General features: G+C 33.8%; 1 long non-coding RNA gene across 1 annotated transcript; it reads left to right on the top strand.

The window, feature by feature from the left end:
- The first annotated feature begins 6,673 nt into the window (after positions 1–6,673).
- On the top strand, positions 6,674–11,238 carry LOC128983318 (uncharacterized). Its single transcript, XR_008489828.1, has 2 exons — positions 6,674–6,786; positions 9,107–11,238. It is a non-coding gene; the product is annotated as an uncharacterized LOC128983318 (long non-coding RNA).
- Positions 11,239–13,979: the final 2,741 nt, after the last annotated feature.

The following is a 13,979-nucleotide window of genomic DNA, read 5'->3' as shown; positions in this document are numbered from 1 at the left end:
CTTGTGTGTATCATGTTGAGATAAAACATGAATGTACTCATATATGATTTGTAGCTAAATTACTTTCAATATTTATTAATTACTGTATTTTCAAAAAGAATATTAAAATTTAATTAAATATAATTAGTGAAGAAGAAAAACTATATTCAAAAATAATATTTTAAAATTAAATGGTGTCTAGGTAGGAAATATTTCTTTTGTACTGTCCAGTGTCCAGGTGTGAAGTAATTGTTGGAAGGAAAGCTAAAGAAAAAGGAGAAAATGTGCTTGTGGTGGAAGATATAGAGAGAGATGGATGTGGGAGCCAAGTCTCCAGTGATTTAAGTGTTCAAGAGTGGAATTGACATTCAGAATACCTATGGATATTGAATGTAAGGAGGCATAAAGAGGGAAGATAGTCAATATTCAGCAAAATTGGTAGTATCAACTTTGGTTGGCACTTCAAAAACTCATTATCAGTTTCCAACCACCATCACACCATTGTGAGTTGATTGGATTCAAGTGACTGTTTTCAGACTAGGAACTTGTAGCCTAGATTTTGACTCTCATTATTGGCCTATCTCATATTATTTAGCCTATATTGGTGCTGTGTAGATTTAGTTAATTGGCCTATCAGAGTGTCATACCCGGCACGAGCCAACCCCTGGATTTGAGATGTTTGCTCTCCAAATTGTTATCTAGCCTAGCCCATCAGAGACCTTGACCAAAGTGTGGTTTCACTGTCATGGCCCAATGAGATTGTTGTAATGGCTATTTGTAGAGCCTAAATGTGTTTTATTGTAACTTCATTGGAATTTTATTATCTATTTTGGGTGGATCCATGTTTTGAGATCAATCAATTAGGGGAGTAGGTTGCAAATGGCGCCCAACGTGGGGCTATTGAAAATTCTGATCTAGGCCTAACCTACACAATTTAAGATAGGCCCTAGTAACCAAATTAACACACAACTAACAAACCTTCAAATACACAAATAAAAAATATATACAACAACACAGGGAATAATCATTTATTTAATCAATATGAGTGACGATGACAAAAGGTACAATTTACGACCAAAGCCGAAGTTATCGTGGAAGGCAGCCGAAAATAATTCGCGTTACAATACCAACAGTGAATCAGACCCAGACGATAATTGTGGCGAATTAGCAAATGCTAATAAGCAAGATAATTTTGTGAATACCGTAAACAACATACAATCAAACGACATGAATACACAGCACAACGAAGAACACAATCTACAAGAAAACATTCATACACAAAGCATCACTAGAACAGCAACAGACAACACAGCAGCAGACGCACAAGACAACGCCGCCATGACATCCGCATCGAATTCACACCAGCCAATGGGAACACAGGGAATGGTGGAACGAGAACTGGACACAGCAGAAGGACTTGACATAGAGGAGAAGAAGAACGGCGGAGATGAATCGTCACAACAACAAACAGACAAATCAGCTGATGTGAGTGACGTCACTATGAAAGCCACCACACTGACAATACTGACATCGAATGAACATGAACATACGACTGGAGTCACAGACATCGCATCACTGCCTCTAACAGCTGCGAGTGAAATAAATATGAATGATTCTATTCTTCAATTAATGCGAATGGTTCAACAGAATAATGCATTAATAATTTCACAACACGACAAATTAAAATTAGAAATACAATCTGAAATGTCAGAAATAAAATTACAAAATGATAATTTAAAATCAGAAATTCAGCGTGAAATTAAACAGTGCCAGATTTCCCTTGAAGAAAAAATCACCTCTGTTAAAACTAACCAAGAAAACATGCGTAAGGAAACGGATCAGATACAAATAACTCAGATTCAACATTCCAAAGAGATCCTTACAATGAAAGAAACGTTTAAAACAGAAATATATGAATGTGATATCAAAATACGTGAAAATTTAATCCAAGACTTAGAAGAACAAAAATCTGAAATGAAGTCCATGATAATCCAAAATAATTCTCAAACTCTTGAAAAAGTGAATTTGGAAATACAAAAACAAAAATATGATATTCATTCACAGATAAACCAATTCAGGTTGGAACATGAACAACTTATAACAGCAAAATCAAAACAAAATGACTATGAAATACAAAATTCACTGATCATTATTAAAAATCAAGGTCAAGAAATTTCAGCTATTCAACAGAATCTACAAAAACAAAGTGAGGAGATTGTTAAAATAAAACAAAATATCACTAAACATGGACAAGTAACATCGTCCCCTCAACATATCTATGTTACATGTAACGGAAACTCCGGAATCGTGTCAGATATGACATTACCAAAATTCAATGGTAGAGGACATAATCCGAAAGAATTCATTGCTAAGCTGCAAAAATACTATAAAAAGAGTATACTAAGGAAAGATCCAAATATTGACAACATAGAGTTTCTCATCGACCTGATTGAAACCAGCCTTGAAAATCACGCTGCACGTTGGTTCAACCTCGTAAAAGGCGACATTAGAAATTGGGAACAATTCCAACACCTGTTTGAGAATAAATACTGGAGTCGAGACACACAGCGAGGGATAAAAAAACGTTTAGAAACTGAAAAATACCGAAACAATGGAAATTTGTCTCGATCAGAGTACTTCGTAGAACGTGTCCTCACACTACAATCATTGACACCACCTCTTGATGAAGAAGAAATAGTGGATTGCTTGTGCGAACATTTTGAAGAACTCATCCAAAATGCACGACGCGTCCAAAATGTAAAGACCATACAAGAATTCGAAGCTCTATTATTAAGAGAAGACATCAAAGAACAACAGAACCGAAACCAACCAAAACCGACAATTCAAAATAACAATCCACAAAATAGGACCAATGACCATCCGAGGAGAAACGAAAACCACCGAGATTCATACCAAAAGGATTGGAGGGGATCATACCCAAATATAAATAATTATGACAACAGAGCATATACTCCAAACAACCATTATCCACGTCAAATACCTCAATCCAACGATCGATCCTACGAAAGACATCAAGATCGCAGAGTTCCACCTGGTGATCCACCACCACCAGAAAACCAACACAGATTTAATCCACGTCAACAACAAAGTAATCAAAACGATGGAAAACGATACCCTACAAGGGAACAAAATCAAGTTTACCATATGATAGTTGAACAAAACCCGAGTCGACCAAATAATACTGTCACACAACCCAACGATCCTAAAGAACCTTTAAACTGTTAGGCACTGTCGATAATAATTGCCTACACTCAACATCAGAATCTAAATTAAATGAACACAGATCTTCAGTGCCAAATGTTAACAAAATCGGATTATGTAGGCAAATTAATAATCATAAACCAGATGACCAAGACAAACAAACTATATGTAATATCTATTGTGACCGAGAATTCCTATTTACAGAAGAACCAAGTCCTAATGAACAATGCTCATTAAAACAAATTCCAATTCATTATCCAGAAATCAAAATTAAAATTAATAATATTTCTGTAAATGCTCTTATTGATACAGGTTCAAACGTAACGTGTATGTCTGAAAATTGGTACTCTGAGAACCAAATAAACATTGGCCGTCATGAACAACTACCAGTTGTCGGTACAAGTATTAAAACCGCTGTAAATGATAAATCAAAGAAAATATCAAAAATAATAATGTTGCCAATCACCATAGATGATCAAATCACGAACATTCAAATGTTGATTGTACCCAATTTAGTAAGACCTATTATATTCGGAATGGACGTGTTAAGCTCATGGAAAACTGTTATGGATTTCAATCAAGAACAAATAATAATAAATATAAATGATTCACAGAAAATGTTAAAGTTTGACAAAGTTAGTACAGAAGGGATATTATGTCATATAATAAAAGAAAAGCGTAATAAAATAGCCAACAATCATAACAAGTCACATCCAACTTATTTTCATCCAGGCGATTTAGTACTTATAAGAAATCATCCTCTTTCAAATTTAGCGCAAGGCGAGACTGCCAAACTATTTGAAGTGTATGAAGGACCATTCAAGATTAGCAGAGTGTTAGGATCATCGACATACTTCATTAGTAGTTTAGAAAACCCAGAAGAATTCGGTCCATACCACATTTCTTCAATCAAGAAGTATTTTCCCCCCATGAACAACGAAAATGTTTAGTTCCCTTTTCTGTTCTCTGAAAATCAAGTGCATAAACAATCTTTCAGTGAAAATGACCGTATTGTTTAAAAGACAATTATAGTGCTCAAGATAAACTTTTATAAAAGATGAGAGGACTGTGTGTTCAGTGGTGATAGACTGATAGACAATAGGAAATGGTTAATTCCCACACACTCACACATTACAAATATATAGACACAAAACCACTTTATGTTTTCCACTGTTTCTGTTCTTTACCACTGTTTGTTTGTAATAATAACATTATTAATCATGTTTTGTTGTGTTAACGTCTCTTGTTATGTTTTATCAGGTTATATTTATGTTTTCAATGTTTGTGTTTATTCTAGATAAAAAAAGGTTCTGTTTATGTAAATTAGTTAAGTTGTCATACATTCATTCATTATCTTATCGAAATAATGTTCTGTTGACTCATCACCATACCATCATTTCTGAGGGGATATTGAGATAAAACATGAATGTACTCATATATGATTTGTAGCTAAATTACTTTCAATATTTATTAATTACTGTATTTTCAAAAAGAATATTAAAATTTAATTAAATATAATTAGTGAAGAAGAAAAACTATATTCAAAAATAATATTTTAAAATTAAATGGTGTCTAGGTAGGAAATATTTCTTTTGTACTGTCCAGTGTCCAGGTGTGAAGTAATTGTTGGAAGGAAAGCTAAAGAAAAAGGAGAAAATGTGCTTGTGGTGGAAGATATAGAGAGAGATGGATGTGGGAGCCAAGTCTCCAGTGATTTAAGTGTTCAAGAGTGGAATTGACATTCAGAATACCTATGGATATTGAATGTAAGGAGGCATAAAGAGGGAAGATAGTCAATATTCAGCAAAATTGGTAGTATCAACTTTGGTTGGCACTTCAAAAACTCATTATCAGTTTCCAACCACCATCACACCATTGTGAGTTGATTGGATTCAAGTGACTGTTTTCAGACTAGGAACTTGTAGCCTAGATTTTGACTCTCATTATTGGCCTATCTCATATTATTTAGCCTATATTGGTGCTGTGTAGATTTAGTTAATTGGCCTATCAGAGTGTCATACCCGGCACGAGCCAACCCCTGGATTTGAGATGTTTGCTCTCCAAATTGTTATCTAGCCTAGCCCATCAGAGACCTTGACCAAAGTGTGGTTTCACTGTCATGGCCCAATGAGATTGTTGTAATGGCTATTTGTAGAGCCTAAATGTGTTTTATTGTAACTTCATTGGAATTTTATTATCTATTTTGGGTGGATCCATGTTTTGAGATCAATCAATTAGGAGGAGTAGGTTGCAATGTGTTTAATATGCTGTACAGCTGTTTTCATATGCAATTAATACAAATAATTCGTATATTTAAGTAAACAAAATATTTTCTTCATAAGGAGTACATTGAGATTTTGATGGCCTGTGGAACAAAGCCCGAGGAATTTTATTACAGGAATTGGTGAAAGGGGGCGTCTACACAAAAAAATACTTAATTTTGACACATCGTTTGTAAAAATCCATCCATCCATTACTAACAGAGGAGTAGTGTTAGGTAGAAATCACCTTCACGTAAGTTCATGGGTAGGCCCGGTAGGCCTACTTTGGGATTTATATATGGACTAGCTGAACCCGGCAGACGTTGTAATGCCTTTGACTATTTATAGTTTAAGTACCGTTACGTTTAATTTTCAAGATGATCTCGTTCGCATGGCTCAATCACGTCCTGGTTGACGTTCGTTCGCTACGCTCACTCACCTTTAGGTTGGAGCTCGTTCGCTACGCTCACTCACCTTTAGGTTGGAGCACGTTCGCTGCGCTCACTTGCCTTCAGTTTAGCTCGTTCACTACGCTCACTTGCCTTCAGGTTAGCTCGTTCGCTACTCTAACTCGCCTCCAGGTTGAAGTTCGTTCGCTACGCTCACTCACCTTTTGGTTGCAAATTAGCTGTTGTCATAAATGTAAAAGAAATAATAGTGCTGCACCCTGTTGGTAATCCATGTAACTTTAATGCTATTCAACATCATAGAACAGAACCAACTTGTTTAATTGAAACAGCTGTTAAGATTCATTAATTCCATTTCTCATAAGGTTAACATGGGAAACTCCAGAGCCACTGGGGCGAAGCCGATTGGACGGATCACGAAATTGATGGTGTATAAACCTATTCCATGAAATTCTACACGTATGTACCAAGTTTCGAGGCAATCGGTTCAGCGGTGTCTGAGTTTATCACTGCCAAACAAATATATATATATATACAAACATCCTCTTTTATACTTATAGATACATAAGGATTGTGATAACAAATTTCAAAATTAAGTTTATGTTAGTTGATTACATTGGATGGATCTCATTTTTACTGAAAAGAGATGTAGTAAGTGAAGAATATTTATTTCATTCTTTATGATATTTGAAAAATATTGATGCCAGTAATTCTCTCTTAACTTATCAGTTGTGTTAATTTATGCTATCAACACTTACCTTATCTATTAACTCACCTTGGATAAGCCCTTCTTCATTGGTAAGTAAAGTTGGTAAGCTGTCCTTAACTTTACAAGTTATATGTGTTTTCTGACCAATTCAGAATACTATCAATCCCAGTGGAAGAAATAAAATTGTGTCCAAATCATGGCAGAGTCGGTGAGTTTATTTCTGATAAGGTTAATCCGTGTCTGTGTCTAGCACTATTTTTAAATCATATTAAGATTTCATTCAGACTTGATTGAGTTGCTATCCTTGTGATTGTTGAAGAGAAAATTTAATAATCTTATGGTCACCATAAATGGTATTATGTTTAGTTTCCTATAAAATCTGTTGCAGATATTGAAGTAGAATTCACATCTTGTCAGTAAACCGATAAATTACAAAGGGATCCATGTTATTTGCTTATTCAATATATGCAATAAATAGACTTATTAAATGAAAATTTAAATTAAAGAAGAGTTTGGTGAAATGTTCAAAATGTTTGTGTTCTTTCTTGTTGCTGTGTATCCTCCTAGTTTTTGGTCTTTCCTTGAGTTTTTCAAACAAAAAAAGGATAGATGAAGTTTTGAACCTGTTAAAACAATCGATTGTATAACATTGAAACCAGGTTAAACAATTTTTAAAAGTGGATGTTTTACCAATCATTTCAGCCTCTGGATTGCTTATATAATCAAATAGATAACGTAAACTCTTACCTTAGCAATCCTTATTATGGTTGTCCGATATTAATTTCAAACCTGTAGGTCCATCTTCAGTCGGAAGTTTAGGTGGACCAAATGCTTATTATAAAATCCACCCGATGGGCTTCGTAGAAATGTTGACATTTAACACAAACACAATACACATTACAGTCGACATAAATAATATACAGAGTTTTACAACTATTATTATTTTAACAATAAGTAATACCATAAACTATCAAAATGTCGAACTATAGGATGTACAGTACCTATATTGGACATTTATAGATAGGAAGTATTTAAAACACGAGATGAGCCAAACAAATGTAATGAATAGTATAAAACTTGACCAAAATAAATAACCTAATCAGCTTACATCTCTACTGTACATTCTTTGGCTTCTTAATTTATAAAATAGTTAGACCTAGTAAATATTCAACAGCTTTTCTCCTTGAAAAAGTGCAAATTAGAGGGGTAGTTTAAGTATTGGCCTTTTGCATGCACAAAAACAATAAGAAGGATCTAGTTTTTGACCTCGGCGAACCCGTCATCGACTGCTGTCGACATGTCATATCACCATGGCCTGTTTCAAACTACACTGTAAGTTATAGGGAGTGTCGAACTATCGAGTTTCTACTGTACTTACATTAAATGGCTACAGGTATTACCTTTGACTCTTTATACAATCTAGACATTCCATCCCCATGTCCCAAGTTGTCCCCAGTTTTTTAATCAAAATCGTCAGAGTTTATGTGAGCCACTGACCGATTGTACTGATGCAAATTACTGGTTTCTCACGAATATATAAAACCTTTTTACTAAGTCAAGCTAGTGAAATGACTTATTGCTAGCAATAGCAACTATTATGATCCATCAAGATCAACCTATACCAGCAACAAAAAAAAGGAAGAAAATGTAATTTATGACATTATAGGAAATTCTAGAATTTCTTCACACAACTACAGATTGGTGGCAGCTGGTCCATATAGATGGGATGTCTACTTTAGTATCCAATAGTCCCAAATGTCTACTTCAATATAACTCTGCCATCGCATTAATGAATAAAAATTTTTGAATTCCTGCTACATAGGAGGATAACTACTTAACTTGCAAGGAATGTAAATGAATGTTTCATCGCCTTGAGTTAAAAACAGCTTTTTACTTTCTTCCCCTATGCAATGGAGAAAGTATTGTTTACGTCAAAATTTTTGAGTTTGTATTTTAAGTGGATATATCCGTTTTGGGTCCCTCTTGACGCAAAATAGTTTGAAGTGATGTACTCTGTGTGTACAGACCTACGGACTACACCTGTGATTGACCCGAACGATTTTGAAAAAAAAAATAGTATGTTATAGTCCTTTAAATTGTGAACAAAATGGTAGAGCTCCCATTCTTTTGAAACTACGGTTAAAAAGTTATTCTAAATTATAGTGTTTCCCCATAAAACCCATAAAATAAGAGAAAATGTTATTTTTGAAAAAAAACCGGGTTTGATTGAAATTAGCATTTCATGGTCCTTAAATTCTTATCAACATAGTGCAACCACCCATTGCTGTAAAAATTACTGTTCGAAAGTTATTAAACTTTTTTCCATATAAAATATCATAGTTATTCCAACTACTATCATAGTTACACAATGGTAGAAAGTATGTGTCAGATTGCTGAAACTGTTGATTTCTTTTTGCTGTTAAAGGTTTTTGTGTTTGAAAACATTTAAAAATTATTAAGCCATGCATTTGTTAGAATGACTAATTATAGTAAAATATATGATACCATAATTTTCATTTTATTTCTAGGAAAATTCTAAAACTACATTGAAGAACATCACGTCATCTCTGCAAAAGATTGTAGAATGTTCAGTGTGTCTGGACACAATCCAAATTCCATTTAAGACATGCAGCAGAGGCCATGGGGTTTGTAACTGCTGCTGCGAAAAGTTAAAGAATTGCCCGACTTGCGAAGGTCCATTTACACACCGTGTGTTTAGATCCTGTAAGTTTAAACAACTTTCTGGAAGCCCTTCCTCGTCAGTGTAAGTACCATGAAGATGGTTGTGAAGACATTCTGAAGCCCGGGAGTGACCATGAAGACTTTTGTGGCTTCAGACCTGCAGAGTGTAGGCAAAGCGATTGCAACACTGTGACTCCTTTGATAAAACTGATGGATCACTATGAGAAAGAACATTGTAATAAAATTTTTAAGTACGGATCAAAGTCATCTATGTTGTTTACTTTGAAAAACTTTAATCCTAAAAATTACCATATAGAACATCTTCTCATCTTTAAGTTTGACAAGGTATTCTGGATTACCCTAACTAATAATTTAAACCAGGAACATTTTAAATTTACTTTTGAAGCAACTCCAATTGGCAAGTTGGAAAATGAATATATTTTAAGAGTTAAGATTGAAAAAAAAATGAGTATTTATATGTTTCTACATTAAAGGCTTCTGTTGTAGAGTGTTGTGAAAAGGGTTGGAAAAGTAACACAGATGATGAAAATCATTGCATGAAGATTCCACAATGTGCCTTATATAAGGTTATGCATGAAGGAAATTTTAACTATGAGTTAACATTTTTTGAATGCAAGGAGTAAAATCTTCTGAGGTACATTTCATTAAATCTGACATAAAACTTGTTCAAATTTTGTTTCAATGTTTAAGCTTTGTGTGTATGGAGTTTGACATTCCAGTTTTTCCTCACTCAGCCGGGTAGAATACCAGCCTCATCAATCAGGATAAAACTTGAACAATCTGTTATGTTATGTATTTGATTAGATTCTTAAGGATGTGGTTAAAATGTTAACCTTCTCTGTGAACAGGTAATAGGTAAGCTGTAATTGTTGAGTATCTAATAGTACCTTGCGATAATTAGTGAATAAAAAAATGGCGTAACCTCAACTTTCAAAGTTAAAGGTAACTTATGACGCAAAACTGTTGTTCCTGTATTGTATGGTAAAAAGCTACACCATTTTGAATCTTCAGATTTTTGCGGGGAGGGAGGATTAAAGCTGAAAAATTTTTAGTTTTAGATTTTTTTTAAATTGATAACTTTTTGGTTTAATGCAAAACATGTCATTTACAAAAATAATCTACAACACATTTTTGTTATCAAGACATTTCATAAAACTCCAAAACTACAGATTTTAACATTTTAACCCCCTCTCCCTCCCAAACCGGACCCTGATAATTGTGTAACTTTTAAAATATGTTAACCATAAAATACGGGGACTCTTGAACAGTTTGGGGTCAAAATTTTGCTTTTCACTTCAGATTTTGAGGTTTAGGTCTTATTGCGCCGGGATCCGTTCAAAAATTTTGGGGTTTCCTTAGTTCCCCACCAATTTTTAATTTCTTTTGTAATGTATATTACAGCTGTCGGCTGTTGCTACAAAGTTGGGGTATTATGGAGGGGATCAAATTGCTTCCCCTCAAAATGATTAATTTTTTAGAACGGAGTATAATATCTGGTACTATGATATTTTTCAGTGCCTTAACTAAATGATTTTGTAGTTGTGAAGAGTAACATGATAGTGTTATATGATGGAGGAAATTGGACAATACTTCAAGAGATTTGTTATAAGTGTGTAATATAAAATGTCAAATTTCTAGAGCTCTTGATATGAGAAATGTGGGGATTATTGAAAATCTGTAATGTACATATAAATAGGGATGAGCTAAACGATAAATGACGTTATCATTTTTAAAGTGTGAAATATGAGAATTGAGAATATAGTTTCCACATACGTTGTTAACTACATGATTTTGTATTTTGCTACATAATGACGCAATGATTGATAACATGATATATTGTTGTTCTAATTCATACTTACTTTTAAGATCTTGTGCTAGTTATATATTTTAAGTTTTTTTGATAAATTTATCTGATCTCAAAAATGTGGGTCTCAATTAAACTTTTCTTTATCGTGCATGAATGATTTTTTACATAATTGATTACACCTTAAAATCTTAGCACTATTAGCAAAATGAGGATCGTAGCTGCATTCACACAATACAGTAACTGGCTAGTCTTTTAATAATCCTATAACTACATCTTGTAATATTGATAATTTCCCCTATGAGGATAGTAGTTTAACTTAAATTTGACACACAGTTGTTAATAACAAGTAGTTTTAAAGCAAAGAAACGTAAAAAAATGTTGTTTCTAAAATTTGTACTTAGTTTGGTTTGGGCTTTTAAGTACAATGTAAACTTAAATTTACTATGTCTAAATTTAAAAAGTAGGTAGTGAATGAGCCTGATAACGTGTGGTTGGAGAGTACTACAGCACCACCACTAGTACTACTGGACTGGTACTAGAAGTAAAGAAGCAATTGCGGATTATGACCTCAGCGACCCCTAGGCACATGTAAACTTGCCCCCCCCCCCCTATGAGCATCTTTTCAGACTTTTAACTGGGGTGGCAAGATCTACTGGGGGGTATAGGAGGGAAATTTTAAGGAACTGGCTTAAAATTTGTTAGTTTTTTAAGCTTTTTCTACAATTTTATTTTATTTTGATTTTTTTTCTGCGGCCCCTAGGCAGTTGCCTATCGTGCCTAATGGGTAATCCACCACTGTAAAGAAGTACTACCTAGTAGTAATGGTTATAGTAGTCTTGATGACTTCAAAATCCAGTAAGCACAATTCCAAAGGAAAGGCCAATGTGAATGTTGAGTGCAAAATAAAGATAAGGCACCTCCCTTCAAATTACCTATGCTGAGACAAATATAACACCAATTATATTGCAATCCTTATGCCTCCAAACAATATTTTGGATACCTACCATGGTAATTATATTCTTTGTCGTTCATATTTTGGTTTATCATAATAATCAATCACCCATATCCATTTTGCAAACCTATTAGTATGTTTTGGTTGACTGGTTTAAAATGTGCTTACTATCTACATGTTGTCTGCTTTTTACTCCACCTAAATTGATACCACGAGATGACTGTAAAGATAACAATACACTAAAATGTCTTCTTAAAAATATCACATTTATTCCCTACTAGCTGTTGTACCCGTGCTTTGCAACGGGAAGAGAACACGAAATAGAAACATTTTGATCTTTACATCTGTCGATAAAATAGTTACACATAAGCCTTTTAAAACATATCCTTTATGGCCTTTATAGGATAGATGTCAAAAATGTAAAAAAATAATAGTACTGCACCCTGTTGGTAAACTTAGTAACTTTTTAATGCTACCTATTCAATATCATAGAACCAACTTGTGTAGTTGAAATAGCTGACAAAATTCTTTTATTCCTTTTAAATATGATTACTCCTGGGGCGGAGCCCGATAGGATTTTTGAGATAAGAATGCGTCTATATGTTAATCGGGAATGTGAGCTATCATCATACGAAATTTCAGCCCAATCCGACAAGTATTTTTCGCGTTTAGCCTACTTGTCACAAACATACATCCATACATCCAAACTTTCTCAATTATAATATTAGTAGGATTTAACATTAGCTTAACGCGAGTACTTAGGTCTGCTGCAACAGGGAGGGTAAAATTTTTAAAACCATTATTTTAAATACTTCTACTCATATCTATAAGTAAATAAATACTACACATTACCATTACCACATAAACATAGGCTATATGAATTACTTAACCAAAATTGCTGTCGTTTGACTCAAAACTAAATTTAAATTAAATGAATTACAGTAATTCATTGCAGCAATCCATTTGTAACTGTATAAATGAATTAATTTTCATCGAATACAAACTTATTACATACATTGACAGTATTTGGAAATTAACTGGCCGCTTTTCAAGTAGTGCAGAACAAATAAATACAATAAATTATAACATACTAGTGTACATGTTGCTCGAATTCGAGCAATCGCAAAGTATTACAGGAGTTATTTCTAAACAAATAACAGCCATATTTACAATGAGTTTAAAAGAGTCAAATCAAAGATTACCGGTGTGTAACTCAGACCATGATTATCTTCGTTATTGATAAACCTAAAGCATTCCGGTCGGTTTTCTCTTTCTCAAAACGCGTCGCCGTACAGTGTACAGGCAACACAGGCCATTAATAGAGGGCTAATAATTGAGAACGAAAAGTCGTTTTGGGGTAGTGTAAGGGCGCATTTGTAACCTAATAATTGAGATTGTCCAGGGTCAGGTGCTGACTGTGATGTGTTCTTTTTTCTAGTATTTATTTATTTATTTATTTATTTATTTACCAACGGCTGACGCCAATACATAGGAGATTTAGATTGAAACAATTTGAAGAAAAATAACAGTTGCAAAATGAGAAACAATTCAGAACAGAATAACAAGCAATAACAAGTTACAACAATAATTTAACAATATAACAAAATGCAATAAAAGCAACAATAAATCAAGTTAACAAACAAGAAGAAATTACAATACCAATCTCAAATTCAAGAAAATTGAACAGTATAACGAGCTATAACATTTTACAACAATAATTGAACAATATAATAAATAACAATAAAAGCAACAATAATACAAGGTAACAAACAGGAAGAATTTTCAATAATTCGTGGTTAAGGTTCAATAAGTATTCGTGGTTAAGCCTATTACGCGCCACTGTTCTGTAGCTGCGGACGTTATCACGATTACGCCTCCTGTCTATGTTTCGTTGTCGTCGCGTCGGAGGCATTTAAAAGAAAAAAAAACAACAAATAAA

The sequence above is a fragment of the Macrosteles quadrilineatus genome, unplaced genomic scaffold (assembly GCF_028750875.1).
Source record: "Macrosteles quadrilineatus isolate MER2022 unplaced genomic scaffold, UCM_ALF_1.0 Scaffold_1__1_contigs__length_201487025, whole genome shotgun sequence".
NCBI lineage: Eukaryota > Metazoa > Arthropoda > Insecta > Hemiptera > Cicadellidae > Macrosteles > Macrosteles quadrilineatus.
The sequence above is the reverse complement of the archived record's forward strand: the minus strand, read 5'-3'. Positions and strand labels throughout refer to the sequence as shown.